The sequence below is a fragment of the Peromyscus maniculatus genome, chromosome 12 (genome assembly GCF_049852395.1).
Source record: "Peromyscus maniculatus bairdii isolate BWxNUB_F1_BW_parent chromosome 12, HU_Pman_BW_mat_3.1, whole genome shotgun sequence".
In the NCBI taxonomy this organism is placed as follows: Eukaryota; Metazoa; Chordata; class Mammalia; order Rodentia; family Cricetidae; genus Peromyscus; species Peromyscus maniculatus.
Window position 1 is genome coordinate 14,587,742 of NC_134863.1, and position 17,551 is coordinate 14,605,292.

Here is a 17,551-nt window from a genome sequence, read left to right on the forward strand (position 1 = left end):
AGCCTGCACACAATTGGCAGCGTGTCTCAGGGACAGTGGGGCAGTCACATTAACCAGGTTATCACTACACAAGTACCACTTAGCATCAGGATGAAGCTGTGGGAACTGAGGTTTTCTCCAGGCCACCTTAACACAACAGCATTAGCCACAGCTCAGATGAGGAGACAGTGTGTTCTCCATAGAAACCCAGCTACAGCCTGGACCGTGAAGTTCTAGGACATCTGAGGACTTCAGAACTGCAGCTCTTGCTGAATTCCCCAGAGCGTATCTGCACTCTTCGTCAAGCGGGACTCCTCTTCAGGAGTCAGAGTTACCTTCACTACATGTGAGATTCCATTTTTTCCCAGGATACAAGGAGCACCGAGGAATCATTCTTGATCCCATAGAGACCACTTATCATGGTGGATATGGGATGAAACCACCTAAGATCCTTCATTATGCTCTGGGCCAAGTCTCCCACAGAGAGTCCAGTGGTCCAGGATGTGTAAACTTTCAGGTTGATCTCATCATAGGTACTGTCAACCACCTTCTTGTGAACCTCTCTCCACTGCTCCTGGTCTGCATCAGTGTCCAGCTTTGGGTTCAGATTCTTCAGGGAGACGCCGGCAACATTCATGCCACTCCACATGGGCACATTGGAGTCTCCATGCTCCCTTAGGCCCCAGCCATGACAGCCCAGCGGGTGAACGCCCAGCTTTTCTCCCATCAGGTAACAGAACTAAGCTGAATCCAGATTGTAATCTGATAACTCGGTTTGGGGGAAAGCCACTTGTTTTCTAAGTCACATAGATAAAGATAGGCACCAGGTTTGAAACGATAGGCAGCTTGCAGTTTGAACTGTACTTCTCAATGTTGGGAATGATGAACTGGTAGATGTTCACGTTTCGCTGACCCAAATTGAGTCAATGCTCTCCCTCTTGCTGGCAGGTCCCCCGCTGTGATAATGACCAGCTTGGAGTTTGCAGTCACATAATAGTCTTTGCCAGAGACAATTTTTGGTGTTCTAAGGGAAAGGCTGCCATGCTGGAGATCCATCACCTCTCCCTTCAGTTTGTCTTCCGTGACAGCAATAAGAGCAAGCTTATCTTGTGAAATCCTTCATTAGGATACAGAGGGTACACCAGGCGGTGGTGGCGCACATCTTTAATCCCAGCACTTGGGAGGCAGAGGCAGGTGGATCTCTGTGAGTTCGAGGGTAGCTTGGTCTACAGAGCAAGTTCCAGGACAGCCAGGGCTACACAGTGAGACCCTGTCTTAAGAAACAAACAACAAAAACAAACAAACAATCAAACTTCCCCCAAACAAACAAAGGATACTGATGGTACAAGTCATGCCAAAGGCATCATCCCCAATGACACTACTCTTGTCCTGGGCAGTGCTGGATGCAAAATGGCATGGTCAGGGCTCAGTGACAGTGGCCCCAGCACTGGGTCTCCCTCTTAAAGCTTCACTTCTTTTGTTTTGAGACAGAGTCTCCCCACGTAGCTCAGATGGGCCTCAAACTCATGATCTTCCCGCCTCAGCATCTCTGATGATGAGGTTATAGGTGTGGGATACCATCAACTCCTTCTCCATTCCTGAATACCCATTCTGGAAGAAATTTTGAGTATCTGAAACTACTGAGGAACACATTTAAACCATGTCCATACCCATTAATGTTAATAAATATATTGATGTAATTAGTGTGTGTCTTAGGGTCTCAGTTGCTGTCAAGAGACACCGTGACGGTGACAACTCTTATAAAGGAAGACATTTAATTGGGGTGGCTTACAGTTCAGAGGTTTAGTCCATTATCATCATGGTGGGACAAGCTGGCACAAAGGCAGACATGGTGCTTGAGACTGAGTTGAGATTCCTACATCTTGACTCACAGGCAAAAGGAAGTGGTCTCTGACAATGGGCATGGCTTGAGTATATATGAGACCTCAAAGCCTGCCTCCACAGTGACGCACTTCCTCCAACAAGACTACACCTACTCCAATATGGTCACACCTCCTAATAGTGCTGCTCCCTTTGGGGGCCATTTTCTTTCAAACCATCACAGTGTGTGTTGTGTGTGTGTGTGTGTGTGTCGGAATATTCATACTATATGTTTAGGAGGATCTCTGAAAAGATCTCCTACAAAATACAGCAGTAGTGACTTTTAGGGATTAATATTCTATTTTATATAATATTTATTAATATTATAGTATTCTTTATGTTGTTAGAATTTTCTATGTAAGAGTTTAGTACAATTTACAAGTTAAATAAGCTATTTGTGGTCATTTGGGTTTCTGTAAAAGTGGTTTCTTGGAGAGAGGAGAGTTCTGAGGGGTCTTGCGGTTGGCCATCTTGTGGGTGCTAGACTGTAGCAGAAGTGGCTGTGGTATCCCCACTCACCGACCCGTGAAGGAGCTGAGGCTGGCCAACAGTGTTTATTCCTGACTCCCCTTAGATGCCCTACAGCCCTGTTCCAAGTCCCACGTGTGTGCACTGGGCTCAATATTATGTTCTGTCACGTGCCAAGAGTGGCTTCTTAGCTGGCTGGCTGCAGTCAGTACCTTTAAATATCATTTCCACTTTAAAATCTTCCATGCTGTTTCCAATAGACCCGGACATGCGAATCTTCATTCATATGTTTGCTACCGAGTTAGATTGTGAATGTCTTAGTGATGTCTATAGTGGTGGTGATTTCAATTGTGGAGCAGGCTGGAAAGGCACCCTATGGCATTAGGGAATGGGAAAATTCCACTGGCAATGGGAACATGAGATGTCAAACAGGTAAAGCCAGTCTAGTGTTCTGCCACCCTGACTTCTACACAGATTAAAAACAAAATGCTCACAACCTTAACCTACAAATTACATAGTAATGTGAACATGTAAGACATCACTCAAACATATCCGTAATGAGTTTAAGATACTATTTCTCTCTCTCTCTCTCTCTCTCTCTCTCTCTCTCTCTCTCTCTCTCTCTCTCTCTCTCATACACACACACACACACACACACACACACACACACACACACACACACACACACTCTTCCTTTGAGCCAAGATTTCTCTGTGTAGCACTGGCTGTCCTGGAACTTACTCAATAGACCAGGCTGGCCTCAAACTCAGATATCTGCCTGCCCCTGCCTCCCAAGTGCTGGGATTAAAGGTATGTACCACCACTGCCTGGTGGCACAATACTTTTATAATGTTAAGGAGAGAGAGAACATTCACTGATGGGAGATAGAATGATGTAATACTTTTAGAAAGCGGCTTGAGAGTATCTGTCAAAATTTGAGTGAGGTGGTGGTGGTACACACCTTTAATCTCAGCACTCTGGAGCCAGAAGCAGGCAGATCTCGGAGTTCGAGGCCAGCCTGGTCTGCAGAGTGAGTCCCAGGACAGCTAATGATACACAGAAAAAACTTGTCTCAAAAAACTAAAAAAAAAAAAAGAAGAAAGAAAGGAAGAAAGAAACCCATTCACTTTGGCCAGCCAGTCATTGTTTATCAGACTAACATGCTTACTCATGCATGCAGTGAAATGCAGGTAAAGCTACCTATCATAAAATTAAAAAAACTTTTTTGAGATTTTATTCATTTTTTAAATTTTATGTTTATGGATGTTTTGCCTGTATGTATTTTGTGTGTGCCATGTGTGTACAGTGTCCATGGAGGTCAGAAGAGGGTGTTGGCTCCCCTGGGCCTGGAATTACAGATGGTTGATGGCGACCATGTGGGTGGTGGGAATTGAACCTGGGTCCTCTAGAATAGCAGTCAGTGCTTTTAACTGCTGTACCAGTTTTCCTGTCCCATCAGAGATTTTTAAAAAAACAATTATTATTATTATGCTGTGTGTATGCACGATGTGTGTGTGTGTGTGTGTGAAGGTGCTTGTGCCATGACGTGTATGTGGAGGACACAGACAACTTTGTGTAGTCTGACCTTTCTCTCCACTTTTATATGTGTTCCAGTAATGATATTCAGATTGCCAAGCTTACGAACCTCACTGTTTTTTTTGGAGTTGACTTGAAATCAACTAATAAAGAAAGAATTAAATAAATTGTCAAGCATCCATGCAGCGAAAAACTCTGTGGATTTTTGAAAGAAGGAAACAGCTCTGTGTACACTGACGGGGAAATGTTGACTAAGCTGCGGCTTTAAACAGTAGCGATCACCCAACCTGTGAAGTACACAGTAGTTCCATCATCTTAAAAGTTGCAAATAAAAAGGGCTAGTTACCTGTTTCCCATCCACCTGGGGCTTAGTTACGTGTGTGATGTGTAACAGCTTGTTGCTAGGATTGCTGAAGCGCTCAGAAACTACCACAGACCATGTGATTTACCAACAGAAATATTTCTCATCCACCTGGACTCTAGAACTTCAAGAACATGGTGTCCTCAGTGATTTTTGTCTTCTGAGCTCTTTCTCTTCTCGGCTTGTAGATGGCTTCCCCTGGTGTCTTCATGAGGTCTTCTGTCCGTGTGTCTGTCGTAACTACATAAGGATAACGCATGCCCGAGGGCCTGCCTCAGGGACAGCTCTTCACCAGAATCTCTTCTTTAAAGCAGTGGTTTCCAGGTGTACCTTAGTCCCATTCTGAAGTATGAGGAGCTTGGACTTCAGTGGGGGAGTTTGAGCCGAGGAAGGGGATCCAGTCAGCTCACAACAGAAGGGATTACTTTCTGTGCCTCAGAGAAGTGGCACAACCAGCTAGGACCATGCCTGTCCCGGGGGAGGGAAGCTGTTGAGCCAGCGAACAGGTGAGAAAAGAAGCCATGTCTGCCTTTCCAAGTTTATGTTGTCTTCCATATGTGACACAGATTTGTGAAACTTAATCGGGGTAACTAGGCCTCAGACATTTGTAGGCCCCCAGACTTTAGCACAACTGATTCCTTGATGGGAGAGTACCATTTCGGCCAGAAGATTCAGCACAGAAATAGCCCCACCAGCCAAAATGAAAACAAAGACCTATTTCATCCAAGTCCGTAGTTCTGGGAAAGTCTCTAAATGTACTAACCTTGTTTTTTTGGCTTCTATCAGTCTACACCTGGCTAACTGTTCTTGTGAATATGTCAACAAAGAATATGGCTTACTATGCTTAAAAGTTCACCCCGAGAAAGGCTCAGGGCTACACTGGGATCCTGAACACCCAGTGCGGCTGCCGGCTGGCTAGTAAAGACTTTCCGTTGGCTTGACCCCATGTTCCAGCAGTCTTCTCTGGTGGATACCCCACAATAATCACCTATAAAAATAAGAAGAAAACAGACAATTTTGTTTCTTCTCTACATTGTAAACATGCCCTCTCAATCTTTGCCACAGTTCAATATTTTAGGCATTAAAATTAGCCAGGGAGATCTAAATCTGTCTCCTTTTGAGTTTCTCCAACCAGAAAAGTGTGTGTGTGTGTGTGTGTGTGTGTGTGTGTGTGTGTGTGTGTGTGTGTGTGAGAGAGAGAGAGAGAGAGAGAGAGAGAGCGAGAGAGAGCGAGAGAGAGAAAGAGAAAGAGAGAGAGCACTCCAGTATCAACCTGCTGAGACTTGTCTGAGAAAATTACACAATCCATCCGGAACCAGATTCCTCCATGTCAGCCACATGGAACGGTGCTGGAAATTTTTTAGAGAAATGCCCCCATGGATGTGACTGGTCTGTGCTCCCGGGCTCCTGGCTCACTCACATCATTCCTCTGCTTCCCTGGAGGTGGGGTGCTGGAGGAAGTGAACGGGGAAGGCCTGAGAGCCATTCTAGTGTGAGGCTGCCCTCCCCAGGTATCGAGGGCCATCGGTCTCTATAGTATTTGGCTCTGTCTTGTTTCAAGGATACCTACCTACCTTAGCCACTGCATTGATGGTGACAATCTGTGCACAGCTCTCCAGCACTCTCTGTGTCCGGGATCCCATTCAATACCTCTCTGCCCCACCCCCAGCCCCCCACTTCCTCCTCCTCACTTTCCCCCTACAGCACTTAACACTTTTGAACACACTATGTATTTTCTTGCTTTTTCCCAGGAATCTTTGTCTAGGTTGTTCACAGATGAATCCCAAGCCATTGGGGTCATGCCTGGCCCATATAGACACGTGGTAATTATCAGCTGATTGGCAAGCAGAGCACCTGACCGTCTGATGGCCATGTCCCTTTCCTTTCTGGCCCATGACCTCATGCCTCTCCTTTCAACATTCTGATTTTCACTTGTCACAGGTGAGGGCAACTAAGGCACCTGGCCTGTTATGTCTTTCAGCCTCGTGATATCCTGTGATTAAGGAGGCAGGAATGTACTTATTTTAGAAATGAAGGCTTACACACGATAAGTAAGGTGGTCAAGGTTCTCAGCAGTTAAGATCCCAGGTCATCTCCACCTAAGTGTTTTACAACTTGTGACTTGGGACAATCAACTGAGGTCAGAACTTGCCCTTCTGGAAGTGCCTCTGCCACATTCTCTCGCTCGCTACATGTCTTTCTGTTCACCTTCCTAGACATTTAAATCTGCTTCCTCATTTTTAGAGAGACTCTGTGAGTGAGGGTGGGTGGTTAGCCGTGAATGCATTTTCCGGCTGGTTTTATATCAATTTGACACAACCTAGAGCCATTTGGGAAGAGGGACTCTCTCTCAATTGGGAAAATGCCTCCATAGGATGGGACTGTAGGCAAGCCTGTGGGGCATTTTTAAAATTAGTGATTGATGGGGGAAGACCATCCCTGGGCAGGTGGTACCATCCCTGGGCAGGTGGTCCTTGGGTGGATAAGAAAGCGGCCTGAGCAAGCTATGGGGCAAACCAGTAAATAGCACTCCTCCATGGCCTTACCCCACGTTCCTGCCCTGCTTGAATTCTGGCCCTGATTTCCTGCAGTGATGGTCTGTTACCTGGAAGTCTAGGATGAAATAAATTCTTTCTTCCTCAAGTTGCTTTTGGTCATGATATGTTATCACAGCCATAGACACCCCAACTAAGACAGTACTTATGGCAGATCAATTTCCTGATAGAATCAGATCTGCACAGCAGTTTAGTTGGACAAACATTAACAGAGCACCTCCTGGGCCTCTGGCATGGACAGACTGCAGATTCTGGATCCCAAGAGGACTTTAGATAGCTGTTATCATTTGTTGCTCAATCTGCATATGAGCTTCTCCAAGACAAGGGAGCCCTTGTGACTGTGAGGCCCCAATCTAGGTGAAGAGGGCATGCCCACGTCTCACCAAGCCTTTCTATCTCCTCGATCGAACATAGTCAATTTTAGGTGACTTCATGTAGAAGTGGGAATCAGATACTCTTTGGCACAGCAGAAAACTCCCCTAAAACATCCTTCGGCAAGGAAGGCATTATACAATTGTCTTGGAAGTAAATTTGCCTTCTTAATTATGGATGCCTGTGGCTACAATTACAGATAAGTAGTATTTCCCACGTCTAAACTTCTTCCTGCTTCCTTCTCTGAGGCCATGCTGGCAAGCCTCCCTGGGTCTCCTATTTGATTCTCAGAGGTGGTGAGGGAGATTGAAAGAGCTGGCCTGGCCAGGAGCTCAAAGCGGATGGGGGTGGGTAGGTGCATTGATGCTGAAGAAACATCCTTTGGAACTGACTCCAAGGGAAGGTTCATTGCCCTGCCCCCAGACTTCCAGATGAGTGGCTTCCTGGGTATTCATGTCCTTCCCGGGGTCCTTCTGCATTTAGTGACTCATGAAGGGAGTATGCAAAACTGATGTGAGCCATGCCAGGCAGGTGTCACCCCCGGAGCAGGTGTCCAAACTTCTGTCAGGCCTGTATCATAGTCTTCTGTGTCTTGGGCAGGATCCTGCATTTACCCCCCCCCCCCCCCCCCCCCCGGTCTCTGAAGTATTGGTTCCTATTAAACACAGAACACGATTTGTCTTCTGGAAAAGCCAGCCTGCAGCCCAAGGAGGACGGGAGGGTGGGGAGGAGGCCCACTGTAGATCCCGACAGCACAGGATCTGACAACTTGAGCATGTCACGATTCTTGGTAGATCCTGACAGTACAGGATCTTGCTGTCTTGAGCACATCACTTGGCCTTTGTTTGAGGAAGAGGGGTTTTTTTGGTGGTTTACAAAGCATGGTGGTGGTGCGCAGAGAAGCCAGCTCCAAGCCCCAAAGCCTGCCAAAAGCAACCCTGCATGTTTATAGAACAAAAGCTGTTCTTTCTATTGCCTCTGACACAGGTTCTTACCATTTCTCTCCTCAGGCATTTTTGTGGTCTTTTGACACCTCTTGCCTCCCACCTGAATCCTGGATATAATTCTCTTGCACAAGGCCCTTTGAAGATACCCATAAAACTTAGAACCAGGTCAGCCTCCTTGAGATATAGCTTCGCTTTTTCTCTCTAAGCTTATCCCTCACAGCTCAGGCGGCTCCTCACCTCTCCTGCTCCTCACCTAAGAGGCTGAGAGGGCTTTTCCTGTTGCCTTGGCTAGCAGGGCCAGCGGCTAGACAGTGGGTCCTCATACTGCCCCTTCTAAAGAGAGATGTCAGCTTTCTGGGGCTCATTAAGATGTGGCCGAACCTCCTCTGTTGGTCCCATCAACCACCTTACCCTGCTCGATCCACTCCAGACCCCCAAGTCTGGGAGAAGAGGGGAGCATAAGGAGATGGTGAGGGATCATGAGGGCAAACAGTTGAGGGTCCTGCGTGCGCGGGCGAGGCTTGGGTGGCCATGCTTGCTGCTCCTCACATTGCCAGGGCTCTGAGAAGCACATCTCACCATTCAGCAAGAAAATGACTATTTGTGAGTATGATTATAGGTGTTTCCAAGTGGACCTGCAAGTTAGAACGATATATGGATTTAAAAAAAAAAACTTAAAATTTAAAACTTAAAATTGCTTTCTAGATTCTGTTGTTTAAAGGTGAAAAAGTGAAATTCAAGGGATTGCTGAACTTGAAAATGAGTATTTCCTTACCCTGGGGGCACCCTAGGATCCAAGCTTTAATTATTTTACGGCCCGAGCCAAGCTGGCATGCTGACACGCAGAGGCACTTCATTTGGCTGTACACAGTTTATTTAACTGAGTGCCTTGGAAAGGGGCAAGCGCAGAGCCACTGCAGTTTGCCAGGTTCCTGTCCACCGCATGTATTGCATCACCGTGGCTCCTTCACATGCTCAGTGAAGATGGGGAAAGAGGGCAAGAAGGGCCTGGGCTGCGATCAGACTGTCCGGGTTTGAATTCAAATCCATGGTTTGCCAGTTTGGGGTCTTTGGGTGAGTTCATTAATGGCTTTCTGTCTCACTTCCTGAACTGTAAAACGAGGCTGGAAAGACATTGGGTAATTCAATATGTGTAAGGAATTCGGAGTGGTACTGCATACTTCAATGAGTATTCCTTACGGTCTGTGCTGAAGTTAGGGGAAGAAAAAGATACGTACGTAAAACATTAACCTTCGGACTGGAGAGATGGCTCAGCAGCTAAGAGCACCTGCTGCTCTTGTGCAGGACCAGCTAGTTCCCGGTACTCACACTGACCCACTCATGACTGCCTGGAACTCCAGTGTCAAGCTATCCAGTGCCTCTTTCTAAATCTGCACACGTGTGATGCCCATATGGTCAAGCAGGTACACATAAAGAAAAGAAAAAGGTTTCTCTAAACATTAGGATTCCTAGACTTGTTGCTGAACACTTGCAATCCTAGCGATTGGGATGCTGAGCTAGGTAGAGTGCAGACTGAGGGTCTGAGGCTAGCATGGGATGCAGCAGAGTGAGGCTCCATCTCAAAACAAGCCTGTAATTTCAATCAGGAAGCACATGCCTGGATACCTGTTTCCTACCCGTAGTATTGGAACACATACATCATGTTGTTTGAAAGATAGAACTCTTTAAAGAAATGTCCAGTGCTACATTTCAAAACACTTTCTCTACTTTCAGAACAGCAGCGACCAGGTCTGTGCCTATCACTTAGTCACTATTTTGAATTCTTTGTCCATTTTCCTAACTTCCATCGTGATGACATCGAACGATCCCTTCCTGAAAACAGCAGGTTCGGCTTATCGGTTTTGTGGCTCGATTGCTTATCTCTTAGATGCAAAGGAGGATTTTGGTAGTGTCTTTTCGGTTGATTTTTCTCTGTTCCATTTTAAGCTTCCTTGGTGAGACTCTCCCCAACATGGAATAGGGGAGTCAGAATGAGGTAATATCTGACTTGGTCTCGAAAAATTGTGTTTTCTCTTAACTCCAGCCCATATTTCCTTATTCTTTGTAGGGTGGGTGCTTTTGGATCGCGTCTTGGTGATTGTAAATTCGGTGTGATGGCTATTCTATGTCTCAGTACTTCCCAAGTTAGGTCTTGATGATTTGTTTTAGTGAGGAATCATCTTGGACTTAACTACAAAGCCTGTCTTTTGGGGAGCCCCTCGGCTCTGCTCATCTTCCTGTGTCTGGGCAGGCTGCGAGGCATTTGCTCTGTAATCTAGATTTTGACCAGACTTTGGTCTGAGTTTGTGCACAGGATCTGGGTCTCCCTTCTCTCTAGTACTTTCCACCCTTTCTTTCTAGCATATTCTCTGTAGTTCCCACATGGAGCAAACCTCATTGTGCACTGAAACAACAAGTACCCTATAATCATAGTTATTCCATTTTCTTAACATCCACCTTCCCCTCGACTCTCTTCTATTTCTTCTGTATTGTCTTCAGATTGGTATTTTTATTAATTAATTCGGCTAGATCTTACAGCTATTGGAGTTTATTTATCTATACTAAAAGTGGAAATTGCTGGTAATTAAAAAAAAGTCCCATTGTTTTTATTCTTGTTATTGATTGTGCTAAATGTTGGGAGAGGGAGATTCTGTAATCCAAAAACCCTTAAAAAAAAAAAAAAAAAAGAACTTCACTGCCAGGTGATGGTGGTGCTCGCCTTTAATCCCAGCATTTGGGAGGCAGAGGCAGGCAATCTCTGTGAGTTCGAGGCCAGCCTGGGCTAGAGAGCTAGTTCCAGGACAGCTAGGGCTGTTACACAGAGAAACCCTGTCTTGAAAAATGTAAAACAAAAACAAAAAACGTTACCAAGTTATCCTGGGAGAGTGTTTTATTCTTCCTGAGCCTTGGCTTTACAGTTTATAAAACAAGGCAAACAGTTCTCTGAGAACGGTTTTTTGCAAGGAGTGAGTAGTGCCGGTGAGGTCTTTCAGCGGGGAGTTTGGCAGCTCTAAGACTGTTGCTATGATCTACGGTGTCAGCGCCTGTATCAGTTACTTTCCCATTACTGTGTCCAAATAGCTGAGAAAACAGCTGCATGGAAGGCCTCCTTTAGGTTCCTGGTGTCCGAGAGCACGGACTATCACGACAGTGTCCTTGGCAGAGCAGGGGGCAGCCCGCCACTCTTTCATATTTCGGTAGACCAGGAAGCAGGGTGGGGTGGAGAGGGGCGCCACTAAACTTCAAGACTGACGGCTCTTCATAGGATCTTCGTCCACATCAGACACACGGGCCTGTGGTCAGGATGCTCTTCCATCTGGCTAGGCTCCCAACACCGGAGATAGTTGCCCTAAATCGCTACTGTGTACCACTCTCTTGCAGCACCCGGCCAGTCCTGAGGAAGAAGGCGCAGTCTCTATGATCCACTTTATACACTTGCCAGGGAGCACAAAGAAAGTTCTGGAAAGATTCTGTAGTGCAGAGCCCTCCTGACGGATGAGCATTGGAGGAAGTGAGTGAAACTGCATTACTGTGGAGCAGGAGCAGAGAGAGACTGGAGAGATTTGAGCATGAAGGACTCGATCATTTTCCAGGCATGACAACCTTGTAACACGTTGACTACAGGGAAGTCCACAGGGGCAGAAGCACCAGCCAGCCCTCAGCAGGTAAGTCACACACTCCAAAACCATAATGTGTCTACTCTTGGCTAAGAGGTCAATTCACAGCATATGCCCCACCAACTCCATGCACACATGTATGAACAAGGTCCCTGGGTCTGCCTTTTTTTTTTTTTTTTTTTAAAGATATTTTTATTTATCATGTATACAGAAGAGGGCACCAGATCTCATTACAGATGGTTGTGAGCCACCATGTGGTTGCTGGGAATTGAACTCAGGACCTCTGGAAGCACAGTCTGTGCTGTTAACCTCTGAGCCATCTCTCCAGCCCTGGGTCTGACTTTTTAAATCATCATCAATCAATCAACCAAATATGTTATTAATTAAATTGTACATGGAAAAAATGGCTAAGAAGATTCAGATGTTACCACATGCCTTTAATCCCAGCACTCAGTAGGCAGAGACAGGTAAGTCTCTGTGACTTTGAGGCCAGCCTGGTCTACATAGAGAATTCTAGGCTAGCAAAGACTAAGTAGTGAGATCCTGCCTTAAAAATAAGTTAAAATGGCAGATTTTATGTTAGGCATGTATTACCACAATAAAGAAATTGTTATAGAGTTGCATTTATATGTCTGTTGTAGACAACTTGAAAAAATTAAGAAAGCTTTAAAGAGGCATTAAATGTCTTTTTTCCCTTTTAGATTTTTTAAACTTGAGATGATACCGCTTATATTGTATCTGATAAGTTTTTTTGCACTCTGATAAGCCTCTCTGCTGACGCAGTAATCCAAATAAGACCAAATTAGAAAAAGCCCCGGTTTAATGGGTAAAGCATTCCTGGATGATTCTCCAGCCCCTCAGAGAGGAGACCGGAATTAGAGACCAGAAAATCATGTGTTTGTTTCCTGGGATGCTGCTTATATCCCCTGTGGGAGTGGTCTTGAGCCTCTCTGGGGGAGGAGCTGTGTTTGGTGGGCTTTGAAGGGGTGGATTTGGGGAAAGATGTGGGGGAGGGGAGTTGAGGTAGATCTTCCACCAGAGCATTCCAGACTCTTTGGGTATAGGCATGCCAGGGTGCCAGGGGTTGAGGTGGAGCTCCCACCCAAACAATATCTTTGTAACAGCTTTAGAATATGAGCATACTTACCATTAGACATTGTTAGAAAATATTTTAGTGAATCCATGGTAATTTATTTTAGAGATTTATAAAAAATGTGCTTAATGGCTCAGTGGCTGAGGCAGTTTCTAATATTTATTTTGCTGACATTAATAAACAGCTTTAAATGTGTCTATCAAAGAGAGTCTGAGAACATTCGCATTCATCTTGGCTTTTGTCCTGTGTCCTACAGTAACTTAGATATTTGGCTCCTGTTAGGAAAACTGCACTGAGCACTCCAGCCTGCAACAATCTTTTCTTCCTGTGACCCCAATAATATGCACTAAAATATGCATATGTGTACACACATGCTTGTCAAATAGCAATTCATTCTCTAGTACCTTTGTCTAGTATAATAATCAGGGCCATGTCTCAGAAGCACTTGCTAAGGATCATCTCTTTTTATTTTCTCAGTACCATCGGTTTTACCTACAGGAACTGAGTCGCAGTCCCAGCCACTGCAGCTCCAGAGTCATCCTCTGCACTGATGATTTTACCTCCTGCCTCTGCCAGACTCTTCTAGGGATGAGGAAGTGATCAAAACAATGACAATCCTGATAGCACTGTGGCTAGATGGGCTGTATCTGTCACAGTGGTGCCCTCAGACTCTGACAGGCTAGTGATGTCACAGCCTTTGTAACTGTATCAGGATACATGTATGTAACTCTGTATCAGTATGCATAGTCTATCAGGTTATACATAGTATCCTCAAATGTCTGTGGGGACCCTGAGGTAAGCAAAGATATTTCACCGCTAATTGTGTCCAAGCATAGCAGATGCAATTGTATATAATGTGTAACATGTGATAATGACCACAAAGGACTCTAATCAGCTTTTATCCTTGCTGTATCATGCCGCTTGGGATTACTTACTGTGTCGTTCTGTATATTAGAAGAGCTTTGAACAGTAGCAGCCTCATACACCTGCTTACAGTGTCCCTTGATTGCATTAAGGGGTCCTATCCAGTGACTGATGTATACCATCTAGCTTTATACATCCCTTAATGTTCACAGTGACAAACACATTTCTCCGGTAAGAGAGATCCCATTGTTGACAGACTCTTGGCTGGATACCTCTTGTCTCTTGGAGGTTGCTTACAGACGAGGCTATCCACTTAGTGTTTGTATTATCACTATTATTTCCCACTTAGCTCTGAGTTCTGGAGTATCCTTGTGGCTGTCTGGGAGCAGCTTTGTTTTCCATCTAATGACCCCTTCTAAGTCTGAGCTTCAGCCTTTGTCTTCTTCCATCTCCAAGCATCATGTAACTAGTTCATAGGTGCTGCAGCAAGACCTTAGCAGGTTTCTAGAAGGTGACAGAAAGAGATCTGGAGTGTGGAGCCCAGGCTTTGCTTTGTCAGTAACTGTTAAACACAGGGTGATTTCTTGACCACTCTGGGGTCAGTGTCTTCACAAGGGGAACAAGGTCATCTTTGGCATTCTACAAGTGTGGGACAATCTCCCACTGTTATCTTAGTTTTAACAAAAAATATTTATTTTTATTTTTAAATTATGTGCCCGTGTGCCCGTGTGCCCGTGTGCGTGCGTGCGTGCGTGCGTGTGTGTGTGTGTGTGTGTGTGTGTGTGTGTGTTTTGTGCACATGTGTACAGTTTCTGCAAAGGCCAGCAGAGGGCATCACATCCACATACAGCAGGAGTTATAGGCATTAAAGCTGTTGATGTAAATGCTGGGAATTGAACTCCAGTCCTCTGCAAGAGCAGTACACACCCTCAACTGCTGAGCTACCTCTCCAGTCTAGTTACTTAGTTTTTAAAATGTATTTTTTGGACTATTCCATACAATATGTGTATAACGTATTTTGATCATATCTACTTTCATTTCTCTCTCTCTCTCTCTCTCTCTCTCTCTCTCTCTCTCTCTCTCTCTCTCTGTTTTGCTTACATGTATGTCTGTGCACCATGTACATGCCTGGTGCCTGTGAAAGCCAGAAGAGGGTGTCAGATCCCTTGGAACTAAGTTACAGATGGTTGTGAACTGCCAGGTGGGTGCTGGGAATTGAACACTGGTCCTTTAGAAGCACAGCAAGTGTTCTTTACCACTAGATCCTCTCTCTAGCCCCATATTACCCTCTTTTATTCTCCACCCACTCCCTCTGAACATCTATTTCTTCCCAACAAGTTCATCTCCTGCTTTCATGTTTTTCTGGCTTCTGTTTTGTGACCCACTGAGTTTACTTAGAGTGGCCCTCATGAGCATGTTTGGGGATGGTTAGTTACTGGAGCATGGGCCACTAGCCAGTGGCTACACTACTGGAAAAAAATGACTCTCCTCCCCACCCCACCACCCCCATGCAAGATGGAGTACTCATGCAATACCTCAGGTTTTTCTAATCTGGTCATGAGTAACTACTTGGGCAGACCCCCCTTCCTGCCCCACTCCCACCCCTGTAGCCCCAGTTCTCTGGTCTTGGCCAGTGTCTGTGATTTCAGAGTTAAATGTCAGGAAACCATTTCCAGTCTACATCCTTTGCATCTATCAGGTATAGCCACACATCTTTTAGAGACGGAAACAGTGCTGACTTTCTCACCGATACACATTTGTTTTATTAGATAGTCGTAGTCATAAGAAGTAATTTTATACAAGGTTAAAGAAAGAAAGAAGGGCCGGGCGGTGGTGACGCACGCCTTTAATTCCCAGCACTCGGGAGGCAGAGGCAGGCGGATCTCTGTGAGTTTGAGGCCAGCCTGGTCTACAAAGTGAGTTCCAGGAAAGGCACAAAGCTACACAAAGAAACCCTGTGGGGTGTGTGTGTGTGTGCGCGCGCGCGGGGGTGTGTGGGGGGGGAGAAAGAAGGAAAAGAAGTTGGGCATGGTAAGTCCTAGCCCTGGAGAGCCAAGGTAGGAAAATGGTGTGAATTCAGGGATAGCCTGGCATACATGGGAAACTCTGTAAATAAAGTAAAGGGTAGAAAGTTTTCTTGTCTTCCTACAGACAGCCATAAGCATTTACTTTTTCTTTCTTTCTTTTTTTTTTTAAAATTATGTTTACCTACCCCCACTCCCTCTTCTTTTTAGATTACAGAAATGTTTTGAGACAAGGCCTTATGTTTCATGTAGCCAAGGACAATTACAAACTTACTATGTAGCCGGGGATGACCTTAAATTTCTGATCTTCCTACCCCACCTCCCAAATGCTGGGAGAACATACCTATTTTGTTGTTGTTGTTTGTTTTTGTTTTTTTGAGACAGGGTTTCTCTGTGCAGCCCTGGAACTCACTCCATAGATCAGGCTGGCATCAAACTCAGAGACCTACCTGCCTCTGCCTCCTGAGTGAGTGTACAGGGACTGAAGGTGTGGGCCACCGCTGAGCTTACATGCCTGGTTTTTTTTTTTTTTTTTTTTTTTTTGGTTTTTCGAGACAGGGTTTCTCTGCGTAGCTTTGCGCCTTTCCTGGAGCTCACTTGGTAGCCCAGGCTGGCCTCGAACTCACGGAGATCCGCCTGGCTCTGCCTCCCGAGTGCTGGGATTAAAGGCGTGCGCCACCACCGCCCGGCTACATGCCTGGTTTTACGTGGTATTAGGGAACCCAGGGCTTCATGAGCTAGGCAAGTCTCTACCAACTGTGATACGTCTCCAGCTTATTTACTTCCTTTAAGATGGGCTCCTTTAGCCGGGCGGTGGTGGCGTACGCCTTTAATCCCAGCACTCGGGAGTCAGAGGCAGGAGGATCTTTGTGAGTCTGGTCTACAGAGTGAGTTCCAGGAAAGGCGCAAAGCTACACAGAGAAACCCTGTCTCGAAAAACCAAAAAAAAAAAAAAAAAAAAAAAAAAAAAAAAAAAAAAAATAGGGTTTTTTCATATAATATATTCTGATTATGGTTTCCCCTCCCAATTCCTCCCTGCCTTATCTCCCATCTGGGTCCAACCCTTTTCTGTCTCTCATTAGAAAACAAACAGGCTTTTAAGGGAATATAATATAATATAATATAATATAATATAATATAATATAATATATAAATCATTATGATAAAACAAAACCCAACACATCAGAATAGGACAAAACAAATAGAAGGAAAGAGCCCAAGAAAAGGTACAAGAAACAAATATAGATACAGAGACCCACTCGTTCACACACTCAGGAATCCCACAAAAACACGAGACCAGAAGCCATAATATATATGTAAAGGATCTGCAGTGCAAAAAGAGAGAAAATAAAATAAATAAAAGTTATAAAATTTTAAAAAGACATGAAATTATGAGACAAGGAACCTTCAAAGATGCTATTACGTTTGTTTTCTGTTGCATATCTACCTGCTGGGTATGAGGCCTACCCTTAAGAGTGATTGGTTTCCCCTTGGAGAAAGACTACACTTTCATTTGCAAGTGGTTGTCAATTGGAAATGGCTTCTGGTTAAGGGTGTGGAAAAGCGGCCACTTCCCCTTTCAGCTCTAGAATCCCATCCGGTAAAGACCTGTGCAGACCCTGTGCATGCGGCCTCGGTCTCTGTGAGCTCATAGATGCATTGTCCGAGTGTGTTCTTTGGTGCCCTCCATTCCTTCTGGCTCTTACATTCTTTCCGCCTCCTCTTCTGCAGGGCTCCCTGAGCCTTGAATGAATAATTTAAAGGAACACCAAAGATATGGTCTTGGGAAATACTGCACATGCTTAATACTTTGCAGAAGGAATGAATAGTTGTAGATCTGAGGTTTCCAAGAGA

General features: G+C 45.2%; 1 pseudogene; it reads right to left on the reverse strand.

Moving 5' to 3' along the window:
- On the reverse strand, positions 1–8,422 carry LOC102928245 (L-lactate dehydrogenase A chain-like; annotated as a pseudogene).
- Positions 8,423–17,551: the final 9,129 nt, after the last annotated feature.